The 13,081-nt window shown below is 32.0% G+C and overlaps 1 protein-coding gene across 2 annotated transcripts in view; it reads right to left on the reverse strand.

Moving 5' to 3' along the window:
• The window catches only part of MACROD2 (mono-ADP ribosylhydrolase 2), a 2,094,477-nt gene that overhangs the window by 2,058,066 nt on the left and 23,330 nt on the right, over window positions 1-13,081 (reverse strand). The window lies entirely within an intron of this gene.

A 13,081-nucleotide genomic window follows, 5' to 3' on the forward strand; every position in this document is an offset into this window, starting at 1 on the left:
GTCTTTGCCATATAGCTAGTTACTGTAAGTATGCTATATCTGTAGTATTAAATATACTGAAAATAATATGCATTTTGAATTAACTATTATAGTTAATTCTTAATTAACTTATTTTGTTAATTTTAAGTCATAATTTTTAATAATTTAAATTAAACTTATTTTGGCAATTCAAAAAAGAATGAACACCTAATCGTGTGTTGGGTAGATAAAACAGGAAAAAACTCGATTAAAAAACCCAAATAAGTAATAGGATTATTAATCCTGAAAAGAAATAGTGATTTAGGATAATACAACTATTTTATGGATAACCTATACTTTTAAAAGGAATGGAGGGGTGCAATAATGGCCTGATTCCCCTAGAAATTCACATAAATTATCTGACCTATTACAGAAATTATTCAACCCTAGTAGAAAGAATTAATCTCTATCATATATATAAAAGTATTTTCTCAAGTATATTCTGAGTTACCAAAAGGTAGTTTATTAAGTATTTATTATGTATTCTGTGAAACCATACAAAGGTAGTTTCAAAAAGTTTTGCTATCATTAACACAGATGTAATAATATGTGGTTATTTTCTGACAAAGGAATTTCCTTATCTAACAACTCTTTCATTGTAAATTTAATCCCAACATTATAATTTACATTTAATGTAGCACTGGAGCAGAATGAATTGAACTGTTTACATTGAAAATATCAACAGCTATCTGCTAACAGAATGATTTTCTTTTTCCAAAAGTGATGGAGATACAATAATAAATAATCTAGTTGAGGGGAAAAATGCCAAATTTTTTCATAACATTTACAATGATATATAAATATGTGTATGTATCAGCACTATTACTTTTTAAAACAAGTCCAGCCCTAATATTTTACAGATGAGGAAACTGAGGCTCAGAGAAATTACATAACATACGACAAGATCATGCAGTCAATTAATGGCAGAGTCAGGATTAGAATTTTACTGATTTTTCTATCAGATTCTAATAAACCTCCAATTCTTCTCATTTGTTACCCTAAGGTTACTCCATTTACTCTATGTTATTTACCTTCTTAACCTCTAAGTAGTGTTGGAGTAAGGGAGTCAGGAGTAAAGAATTTATTTTAGAAGAAAATTCTGAAAATTTAAAAAATGAACTAAAGAAAGTTTGTTAATTTTGCTCTATGTTGGAAGCAAAATATTTTATTTTGTATAAGCACTGAAGCCTATTTAAGTCAATTAACATAATTTATTAACTGTACTAATTAACAATTTAAAATTTCAGAATAAAATAGTCATAGGCAAACACAACATAAATTTTTTTAATGAAATAAAAGAAGCCTCAAAGTGTACTTTGCATTAATAAGGACACACTCAGAACTTAACACAATGTGTACTATTGGGAAGTTAGATCATCTAACTCTCTGCAAATATTGATAGTAAAAGCAAATTCTTGCCTACAGTTACTAATTTTTAATCTTGACTCAAAATTCTTTAATTTTGAAAGTTTAAAACGACTGAAAACAGTGGAAAGCATGTGTTCAGAATTCATTTTTTTCCCCAGAGAACTTAGATGACTAGTTACTTGCCCCCAAATTAAAAAATATTCAAGTGACTTTCTGTTCTTCCTATAAATAGAGAACAGTATGGTACTATATTCTTTGATACTTGCCGAAAGCTATCATGGCAATTTTGTTTATCTGCTCTCAATCCCTCAAAGAAGAAATTTCGAACTCATAAAATAAACTGGCTTTGTATTCTACCATCAGGACCCATACAGGAACTGGTTACATCAGCTTAAGAATAGGAGCAATTTAAAACAGCCATAATATTGCATATTTACACATAAAAGCTCTTGGTTTGATATATATATGTATATACATACATACTTACATATATGTATGTATGTATATACATATATACATATAAACTATACAAGATTAGTAAAAATAAAGATTATCATAAAAAGAAAAATTAAGGCATGATTATTATAATTATTAAACTCTTTTTTCTTTGAAAAGGGGGGAACCCTCCATTTTCTAAAACTTCATGCTCATCATAAAAATGAAAACTGATCACAAAAGCAGGAGCATTTTTATACCATGAAGAATATTTATTAAAACATGGAAAAGCAACAGTCTAGGTGCTTAGCATTACAGATTCTTAAAACAGATGAAGAGGTCATTTTATACTATTGCCCATAAATAAGTAGATTGTATTTTCTAGGTTTTGGCAAGTATTATATATTTTTATTCACTCATGGAGGTACTGCAAGTATAAAGGCAAAAGAACCATCATTCACTAAGGATAAAAGTGATACTAAATATTAATGTGAAGAGTTTATGCAGCACAGACAAAAATACGTTGGGCTAAAGAACCAATCTAATGATAATCACATTAGAGAAGAAACACCATTTTCCTATCAGTTTTGAAAAACATGCTGTCTCAGTTTGATCATCAATTCTCATCTTCTCAGCTCTCTGCCCTTAATTCTCTAATCATCTCAATTTTTTTAATCCGTTTCCTTCACCCTCTGGTCCTTGCCTTCTCCTCCAACATTATTTATCCTGTACATCTTTTCCTGCTTCAGAATAGACATTTCCCAAAAGGAGTCTTCACTGGACCTTCCTTGATGCAAAATGGACTGGAACTGGAAGACAAGGGTAGATGAAGGGCTCTTTTCCTATTACCCAAGAAGCTAGAAAGACAAAGAAAAAACAATAATACAAATTCTTTTCTAAAAGTTAGCACTTACTTTTAAAACCTGCCTATAAATATCTGTTATCATCTAATTTACTCTAGTCCCATTAAACTAAACATCTCTTCTAAAACTACTAATCTAAGTCTTTTATTCATTGTCCAAGTCAACATACTTTTAAGTCATACAAATGCATAAAGCAATTATAAGTCATCATGGCAATATTTCAGGCAAAATCACCAGAAACACTGCTTCAAATAATGTCTTGTAGAACTTACTTTTTACAGTTCTAAAAACTACCTCCTAAAATCATTAATTCTATCCCTAGTTTGATAGCTGGTTTCACTAAGAAAAGCACAAATAGAAGTTTGTGAAAAACCTAAATGCTAATCTCTCAAGCAGCAGTAACACAATAGTATATAAAACAGCCACTTGAATTTTCTACAAAGCAATACACTGAGCTTTGAGTTTGGATGTCTATGAACCTTTCTAGAAAAAAAAAAAAAAAAGACTGAGTGAATAATCAGACATTTTAATTACTGTTAATTAAACTGCACAGGAACAATAATAAAACCAGAATAATCAATAGGTTAAATGTCCAGCCAGTATTCTAAAAAGGTAGTCACCAAGAAGTCTGGTGCAAATAAGATTTTATAAAGTTTGCATTTAAAAACACTTAATATTCAATATGATAAGGCTCAAAAGTCTAAATATTTTTTTTTTCATTCAGATCACAGAGTAAGCAACAACTAATACTCAATGTTATGTTGGCATACTATGTACCTGGAATATTCCTAGTGGGTTTGTTACCATAGTAGTGAGACTGTGAATTATGAACTCTGATGCAAATTTTACTCTTTAAATTTGGTTACAACAGTGTTGCAATAACAAAAATGAATACCTGATCATCTTCCCTAATACTTTCCCCTTACTCTTAGGAGAAAATATATGCATATACCACCTGATAAACTAAATTATTCTGTTGAACAGAAACATAGAGGCCAAGTAACTTAGATGAAAATATACCTGTAGGATTTTCTTCCCACAACTGTGTCCCACGACAAGGATCCTCAGGGCTGTCCTCTCCCATGTCACATTCCATAATTTCTTCAACCATTAGTGATGTATCCTGAATGATGGTGGAGGGTTCAGAAGTTTATAGTAGATGTGGAGGATAGGGGCCAATTCTCATATCCATCTCCTCATTTTAAAAAATAGTAGGATGCTATGTGTTGTTCCAGAATACTGCTTCTCCTCCCCTGTTTAGTTATACTGACTCTCCAGAGCTTTAATATTCCCTTACATTAACTAAATCCCACCCTCAACTTAAAAACCCACTAAGCTAACTGTACCTTATAAGCATCATCCATACATATAATCTTTCATCTACAAAAAAATACTGCCATACAAATGAAACGAGTCAATGTTCTATGTTAAGAAAATAAAGATATTAAAGTTTTTTTTAATGATTAGGTATGAAAAAAATTACATTCGCAAGAAAACTATGACATACAATGTTATTCCCTTTAAACTGAACCATCATGGGTACTCTAGTATCCTTTGCTATCCTATACTACCCCTTTCTGCCATGATTTTTCAAACTTATTGATTAGGAAAACATTTACACTGACTTCAGGAAGATAGTATCACCAAAACAAAGGATTCCAGGGTCTCTGATAGCATAGGGACAACTGGAGAAATTATAGGAAATGAGGCAAAGTCTTCAAAGGATCATCAATCTTCTGGGTTTTTTTAAAATTATATATCATTATTAAATAATAATTCACATTTACATGGTCATTGTGGTTATAAAGCATTTTCTGTGTATTAACCCCATAGAAAAGTACAAACATTAATTAATATTATTACTATGCTAGTGATAAAGCTTGAGAGGCTCAGAGAGGTTGTGACTCAAAGGACACAAAAATAACTATCAGCAGCTTCTGTCTTTTGGAATAATTTTTTGCTTTTAATATTTTGCTTCTTTCTTTTTTCCTTTAAAAATCAGCACCTTTCATTAGCACCTATTTCCACCTGGTATAATATAATCAGGATGAGCAGGGTTCAAATGCTACCTCAGACATTTACTAGTTGAGGAGCTCTGAGCAAATCATTTCCTATTCTATACCTGTGATCCCACACTTGAAATTATAAGGACAAAAAAAATCCAAGTAAGCTAATTATGAAATCAAAACAATATGGTTTTGCTGCAGTTTTTAAGAAACTTATAAGGAATTCAGTAACAAGGAAAATGAAACATTTAACTGAACCAGCAAAAAATTTTAGAAATAGGTTCTTAGACTCCTGGTCCACTTTCAATGCTGAGATCTTAATGTTTCCTCCCCTTTAGGTACCCTCTATTTTGATTATTTAAACATTCAATTCTCCAAATTCCTCTATAGTATAATCAGGTAACTTGAGTTTCCTGCATTTAGGGAACATGTTACACCTCTTTTCTCTGCTGCAGCTCACCACTACATCAGTATCTAAATAATTAATTTTGCCATCCTAACAATATACATCCTGAAAGACTTTTCCTTCCTAAAATCATTCTGGAACAAAATAGAATTCTACCATAATTTTTATATGGATGTTCTGATCATATCAACCTCGCATTTCCAATCAATCAGCTTTTTTCTGTCACATTAAATAATGAGTTTAAACATGCAATTCTGATCTCGGGATATAGCTTAAGGGGTATAATCAATAAACTGTTAACTGTGCAAATCAACTTGTTTAGTAAGCAGATTCCAAAAATAAAGCACTTGCTATAAATGAGCTTTCAAATCAGATATAGTCTCTAAGCAGATAAATTATAGGTACACCTTGCATTAATCTCTAGAGATTCTTAATTTAGGGTCGGGGGTCTTGTGAAGTTGAAACATTTAATATTTTGATAGTTGTACTTCAAAATAATTGGTAATCCTTTTGAATCCTACACATTTTGATTTAAGCATTTAAAAATATTCTGAGAAGGGCCATGAAAAGATTTTATTAGACAGTCAAAGAGGCTCAGATAGAAATACACATATATGTTAAGAATTCTGGCTTATCAAATTGAATGGATTCTTTAAGAGTTGTAAGTGAAATCTTATGTACAGTACAGAATGATATTTTAAATGATGGGAGAGCTAGCTTTTAAAGATATCCATCAAGGTAATAATTGGCCCGATTCTGTATCCTCTTAATAAATCCAAATTATACACTGGCTTTACTTAAAACTGGGAAATCACCTGTATAAAAAATTTTAAGACATTGTACTCTAAAATCTTGAAACAAAAAGAGTCTTAGAGATGACCAGACTTCCTAAGCTTTAAAAAATGAGATTTTGGTTATATATCAACTATTAACTTAACAGCTTATGGTTTTAGAACATTGTCAAATTTATAAAACACTTTCCTCACAAAAATCCTATGATGAGAAAGGTATTTCAAATGTTGATATCACCATTTTATATAGCAAAAATAAGGGGCTCAAAAAAACTAAGTAATGTATCCAATACCCACAGCTAGAAGCTAAGGCATTATTACTAAGGGTCATCAATTAAACCAACAAAGATCTATTTCAGCTCTACTGCTTCGTATTTTTTTGACAATTATTTTGCTTCACAATAATTTTCCAAGAGAGGCAACAAGAAGGTGCGGTGGATGGGCGCAGAGTCAAGAAAACCTGAGTTAAAAATCTAGCCTCATGCTTACTAGCTATGTGACCCTGTGTAAGTCACTTAACTGCTGTTTGCCTCAATTTCCTTAATTGTAAAATGAGCTGGAGAAGGAAATGTCAAACCACTTACTCCAGTATCTTTGCCAAGAAAACTCTAAATAGGTCACGAAGAGTATGACATGACTGAAATGACTGAACAAAAGATTTTTTTCATCAATATTGACCAAATATGACATATTACTACTAATTATAAAATGTTCCTGAACAAAGAAAGTTTGTTTGGACATATCTTCTATCATTTGTAATTCACATTAGTGAATAGACTATCAATAGCAACTGTTTTGGCTGACTTCATTATAAACTAAACAAACATTTAGCTAATGTTCATCACAAACTTATATTGGATGAGTTCTATGATCTTTCCAAGTTGTTTTCTTAATTCTAATTGATACATGAGTTTTTTTAAAATGTGACTGCCCTGAGGCCTATGATTCATATAACCAGTGGTATCAATTTGTATTCATTACTCATCTTCATACGGGAAAAAATGCTTATTTTCAGGTCAGAAAAGTGAACAATAAACTGTGGAACATGTGTATTTCCAATCTCAGTATCCCATAAAAATTTGATTTTTAATGTTTATGTGCACAACTTTTCAGAAACCCAAGATTATAAATAATGAATTTAAGGCAGCAAAAAATTCAGTCTTATATTTTTAAAAACACAAGATACCTTAACATAAATCAATTTTAATTAATAAAACACAATCCAAAAATGCTTTCCAAAGAAAATTTAAATTTTTTCCAATTTCAGTTTAAGCATTTATGATTTCCTTTATTTCCTTTAATTACTTAATTATTTAACTGTAATATGTGCTTTCTATCTAAACTTCTTTTACTCCAAGTACTGGTATATGTGAGGTATATAAATTTGCCTTCTAAAATGAACTGAGCTATGAACAATATCGAAAAAGAATATATAAATCCTCAATGAAACAATCAGATTGATAATTACAAAGCTACACTACTATTGGGATGAAATTTTAAAGGGTGTTTTTTAAAATAATTTTGTAAAAATTGGGTTTTAGTGGCATTAATTGTACAAGACGGGGAGTGGGGTGGATTTTTCATAACTCTTATAAATTAGAATTGCTAATTACTAATTAGAGTCCCTCTTGTCCTGTTTCTGATTTTCAAACATTAAACCCATGACTCTGGGGCTCTCTCTTCCTAAAACTTCCTCTTAGATCTGGGGTCTCCCTGGTTTCTAACACCTAACTGGGCATGAGGCTTTCTCCTTCCAACAATGACTTCCTCTTAGGATCTTCACTTTGTAGAATCCAATCTAGTTTTCATTCCCTTTTCAGACCTGTTCTTTATTTCCATACTGCAAAACCAAACCCTTATCCTTTTCAGCTCCCTTGTCCTTCCCCATTAGAATGTAAATCATACATTTACAGAATATATTTAAATTAGTCATTTAATAGCTCTAGGACTCAGTTGTCTTAGCTTTAAAATAATTAAATTGAGCTAGATGATCTTTGTATACCTTCCAGTTCTAATTCTATGATCCTATCATTTTCCTAATGATGTGATTTTCCCAGTGGTCATTTCTTTTCACTACTCTTTTGGAATCCCTCTAACTATGAGCCAAGGGGGATCCTGAAAGATCAATTCCACTTGAATGTTAGCATTCTGACATTTTCTATTTTTATGGGTAATTTTCTTAGGCAAAAATATTAAAGCTAATTTAAATCAGTCATATAACTCAATTAAAGTCAATAGCTAGCTGCACAATTACCACCACAGGGTAGATAAGACCATGATATTAACCAATCATTTTCTAAGTCCAGCACTATGCTAGGCCAACCAACATAGTGCTACTGTCTGTGAAAAGCAGAGGAGAGAATATAATAAGTCTAAGGTTTAAAAAAAATGTGATGAAAGAGCACCAATCTTCTATTTCCAAAGATTTCTCTGAAACTCAGAGAGAAATAGCATACTAATTTTTTATCCCATATTCTCTTCCCCAAATGCTGCCAATACCATTACCTTGCAATAATTAGCCAATGTATGCTACCTATGGGCAGCTAGGTAGTGTAGTGGATAGAGCACTGGGTTTAGTTAGAATCAGGAAAATTAATCTTCAGATCCTTACTAGATGTGACTATGGACAAGTCACTTTACCTGTTTGCTTCCGTTTCTTTGTCTATAAAATTAACTGGAGAAGGAAATAGCAAACCATTCCAGGACCTTTGCCAAGAAAAACCCAAAATGAAGTGACTAAGAGTTGGACATAACCAAAATCACTGAATATCAAAAACAACAGACTAATTTTAATATCAATTTAAGCAAATCCCAATAGGAATACATATCTGCTACCAAAAAAGGTTAAGAAGCATCATATAATACATCAGGAATTGTTTTTTAATTATTCATTTCTTTTGGATTGTCTATACCACAGTTCCTTTTCTTCCATATATAACCACACCCACACACAATAATAAAACCTTGACAAATGGCTATTATTGAGCACTGATACTTTTTTGTAAGGGGCTGGACAATCAGATTCCTATAGCCAATCAGTGGATCAGAATGTGAAACACTTAAGATGCTACTAGAGTCACTGATAGAAATAATGTCCAAAAGCACAAAATAGACCTCTTCAAACTCAAATCATTCCAAAGACTGGCACTAAATTATGTTGAACTTTTCACAGGAAAACAAATACATTTTGAATAATTGTCCATAATTTTTTACAATTATCACATAGTGGCCATTATATGGAGAAGCTAAAAGAATAGTAGTAATATGATTTGTAAAATGTCACCAAAAAAGTGAAAAAATTCCTCAATACATTTAAATAAATTTACATTTATTTAGTTATTATGTTAATAACTGGAATTTATTCCACAAATAATGCTTCAAAGGTAGCAAAGTGCTTGAGTCTCACAATTCTTTGCAAGACAGATGTCACATAATTAATTACTATTTCATAGATGAGATTTAGTCCATTTTGCCCGAAAGATAAATTGACCTAAAGAACTGGATCCCTATTAGCAAATAATATATTAGTGACTACTAATAGCCAGATCAAAGAAATCAGAGGTCAATCAAAGTTTTGAAGCAATTATTCCAGTGTATTTATATGCTGCCATGCACATATACACTATAGAGTACATGAAGGGGAGTAATGTTTAGGAAAGTTAGAAAGGTAGAATTCATCCAAGTTGTGAAAATTTTAAAAAGTTAAATAAAAGGGGTTGCATTTGATCCTAGAGACAAATAGAGAGTCACTGGAGTTTACTGAATGAAGAGAAGGATCTTGAGGAAAGTTGACATAGAACAACTTTAAGTCAATCACTTTGGCAGCTGAGTGGAAAATGAAGTAATGCATGAATTAGGAAGATCAATTAAAAAGTTATTGCAATACCCAGGTGAGAGAAAATGAGGGCCTAAACAATGATGGGAGTTATTTGAGTGGAAAGAAGGGGACAGATATGACAGACATTGTAGAGATTAAAAAATGACAAGATTTGGAAACATTGAATATGTGAGATGGGTAAGAATGAAAGTAACACTGGGAATTTGAGAATTTCAAACTCATAATGAACTTCATCTTGGACATGGTAAGTTTGAGATGCTTTTAAGGCAGCCAATTAGTAATGTCCAAAAGGTAATCAGGATTTCAGAACTAGAATGAATCAATCAATGAAAAAGCATTTACTATGTCCAAAGCATTGTGCCAAGTGCTGGAAACACAAAAAGAAAACATACTGTTAGAGCACGGGAGATAAGTTAGAGCTGAATATGTAGCTCTGAGTTATCTGCATAGAGGTTTATTTGAATCCCACCTTCCACTCCTCTAAAAAAAAGAATAGCCTAATAACAAACAAAATCAACCAAAAAATATATATAGTCCATGTTGAAAACTCACATCTCATTCTGAATCCACTACCTTTTTGCCAGGAGGTACAAGGCATATTTTCATCATAACTCTGAAACTGGAATTAGACACTGCATTGATCTTAAGTAAATATTAGGTCTCTTAGGTATTCCAGTCATACAATCATATAATAAACACAAATATTTGTTGATTGATTATTGGGATTATTGCATAAATAGTTCTGGTTCTCTTCTTTATTTTTAGTCTGTGTCAAGTCTTTCCAAATTTGTCTAGATTCTTCATATACATTATTTCTTATGGCACAATACTAATCCATTAACTTTGTTTAGCCATTCCCCAAATAATAGTCACCCACCTTCCATCCAATTCTATAAAAACTTCTGACTTCTGACTACTCCTACTCTTGTGGAAAGAACTGCTTGGAAAAGAAAGATTTTTATTTTAAATCACATCTTACAACTACTAGGTCTATACCCCAAAGAGATTAAAATTGGGGAAAAGGGGAAGGACCTACTTGTAAAAAAATATTTGTAGCCACCCTTTATGTGGTGGCAAAATATTGGAATTTGAGGGGATGCCCACTAACTGGGGAATAGCTGAACAAGCTGTGGTATATGAATGTAATAGAGAAACTATTATGCAATAAGAAATAATGAACAGGCAAATTTCAGAAAAAAGCTTGGAAATATTTATTCAAACTGATGCAAAATGAAGTGAGCAGAATCAGGAAAGCATTATACAATCAGCAATAATGTGTGATGATCAGTTATGATTGACTCAATTCTTCTCAGCAACACAATGATCCAAGACAAGTAGAAAGGGCTCACAAAGGAATATACTTTCCATAATCACTTCCTTTATTCTCTCTCTTGTTTTTCTATCCTTTTGATCCGTTTCTTCTTTCACAACTATTATTAATCAGGAAATATGTTTTACATGATAGCACATATATAAATTATATCAAATTGCCAGAATTATATCAAATTGCTCAGAAGAGCTCCGGGAGGGAAGGGAAGGAGAAAAAAAATGGAACTCAAAATCTTATATTAAAAAAAGAATGCTGAAACTTTTCTTAACATGTAAATGGGGAAAAATTAAATACTATTTAAAAATAAATAAATCACTACATCTCATGGACCAGATCTGAAAATAAAATGGTGGTTAAACTTATTAAAAACCAGTACGGAATATTCTACTAATCACATCTTTTGGATTAGGTCAGAAAAGGAAATATTTATTGAATTTGATGAATCCAATATTATTGGAGATTTTCAACTCATAATTATGGTAAAAAAAAAATAAGAAAAAAAATTTAAAAACCTTAAGTCTGAGAACCTCTCAAAAACCCTTATTCATTAATGTTAGTCTGCACTCGGCTAGTCTCTTTTCCAGCTCTTTTTTGCAAATTCCCACAATCTATCTTTCTGAGACATGAGAAATAGAAAATTAATGCCTGAGGGAGAATATCCCTATAACCTTATCTTGGTGAGTTGCCGTAATTCCTTACTAATCAACTAGCAAGAGAGGCAGAGATCTTGGAGAAGCAGAAATCTTGGCACACCTGGATACGCCAAGTTTGGGAGAAGTCGGCCTGAAAGATCACTACTGATAGCCACTCCCCACTCTTGCACCTTCACACACCAAGACTGAATAGTCATCCCAACAACTAAAACCCAGCTACATCCTTTTCTATGGCAACTAGTGAGATTCTTTGCCCTGAACCCCTCTCCTTTTTCACCCCTGTCCTCCCACATCTCTAGGAGTCAAAAAAAAAAAAAACTATAATGAAGGCCTCTTCCTTTATCTTTACTGGCTTGACTTTTTTGTTACTATTCAAGCAGTTAACTGGAAGACTAAACATGCTGCCAAGTTGACTGTTAACAGTGTTGAGTAGTGGTCAGAAACTGGAAACTGAGTGGATGCCCATCAATTGGAGAATGGCTGAATAAATTGTGGTATATGAATATTATGGAATATTACTGTTCTGTAAGAAATGACCAACAGGATGATTTCAGAAAGGCCTGGAGAGACTTACACGAACTGATGCTGAGTGAAATGAGCAGAACCAGAAGATCATTATATACTTCATCAACAATACTATATGATGATCAATTCTGATGGACTTGACATGAACCAAATCAGTTCTAATGGAGTAGTAATGAACTGAACCAGCTACACCCAGCGAAAGAACTCTGGGAGATGATTAAGAACCATTACATTTAATTCCCAATCCCTATATTTTTGCCAGCCTGCATTTTTTTTTATTTCTTTCACAGGCTAATTATACAATATTTCAGAGTCCGATTCTTTTTGTACAGCAATATAATGATTTGGACATGTATACTTATTTTGTATTTAATTTATACTTTAATATATTTAACATGTATTGGTCATCCTGCCATCTAGGGGAGAGGGTGGGGGAAAGGAGGGGAAAAATTGGAACAAAAGGTTGGCAATTATCAATGCTGTAAAATTACCCATGCATATAACTTGTAAATAAAAAGCTATTAAAAATTAAAACAAAAACAAACAAACAAACAAAAGGGTTGAAAAATCTGACCACAACTGATATATAATTGAAAACAAGACAGGACATTTCCATAAGCCTTCTTATAAAATTTTTTAAAAAAATCAAGAAAACATCTACAATGGCATTTGGATATATCAATTTGTATACTTACTAGATACCAAGAACGTGCTAAACATTGGGGATACAAATACAAAACTAAGAGCAGACATGAAAAAAGGTTTAGCTTAGCAAAGAAACAGCAGTATTTTTTAAAAATGGCCCAGAACAAAAAAAGTAGTTGATTCACAAAACTGAAGATAATTTA

Source organism: Sarcophilus harrisii, chromosome 2, assembly GCF_902635505.1.
Source record: "Sarcophilus harrisii chromosome 2, mSarHar1.11, whole genome shotgun sequence".
NCBI classification, from domain to species: domain Eukaryota; kingdom Metazoa; phylum Chordata; class Mammalia; order Dasyuromorphia; family Dasyuridae; genus Sarcophilus; species Sarcophilus harrisii.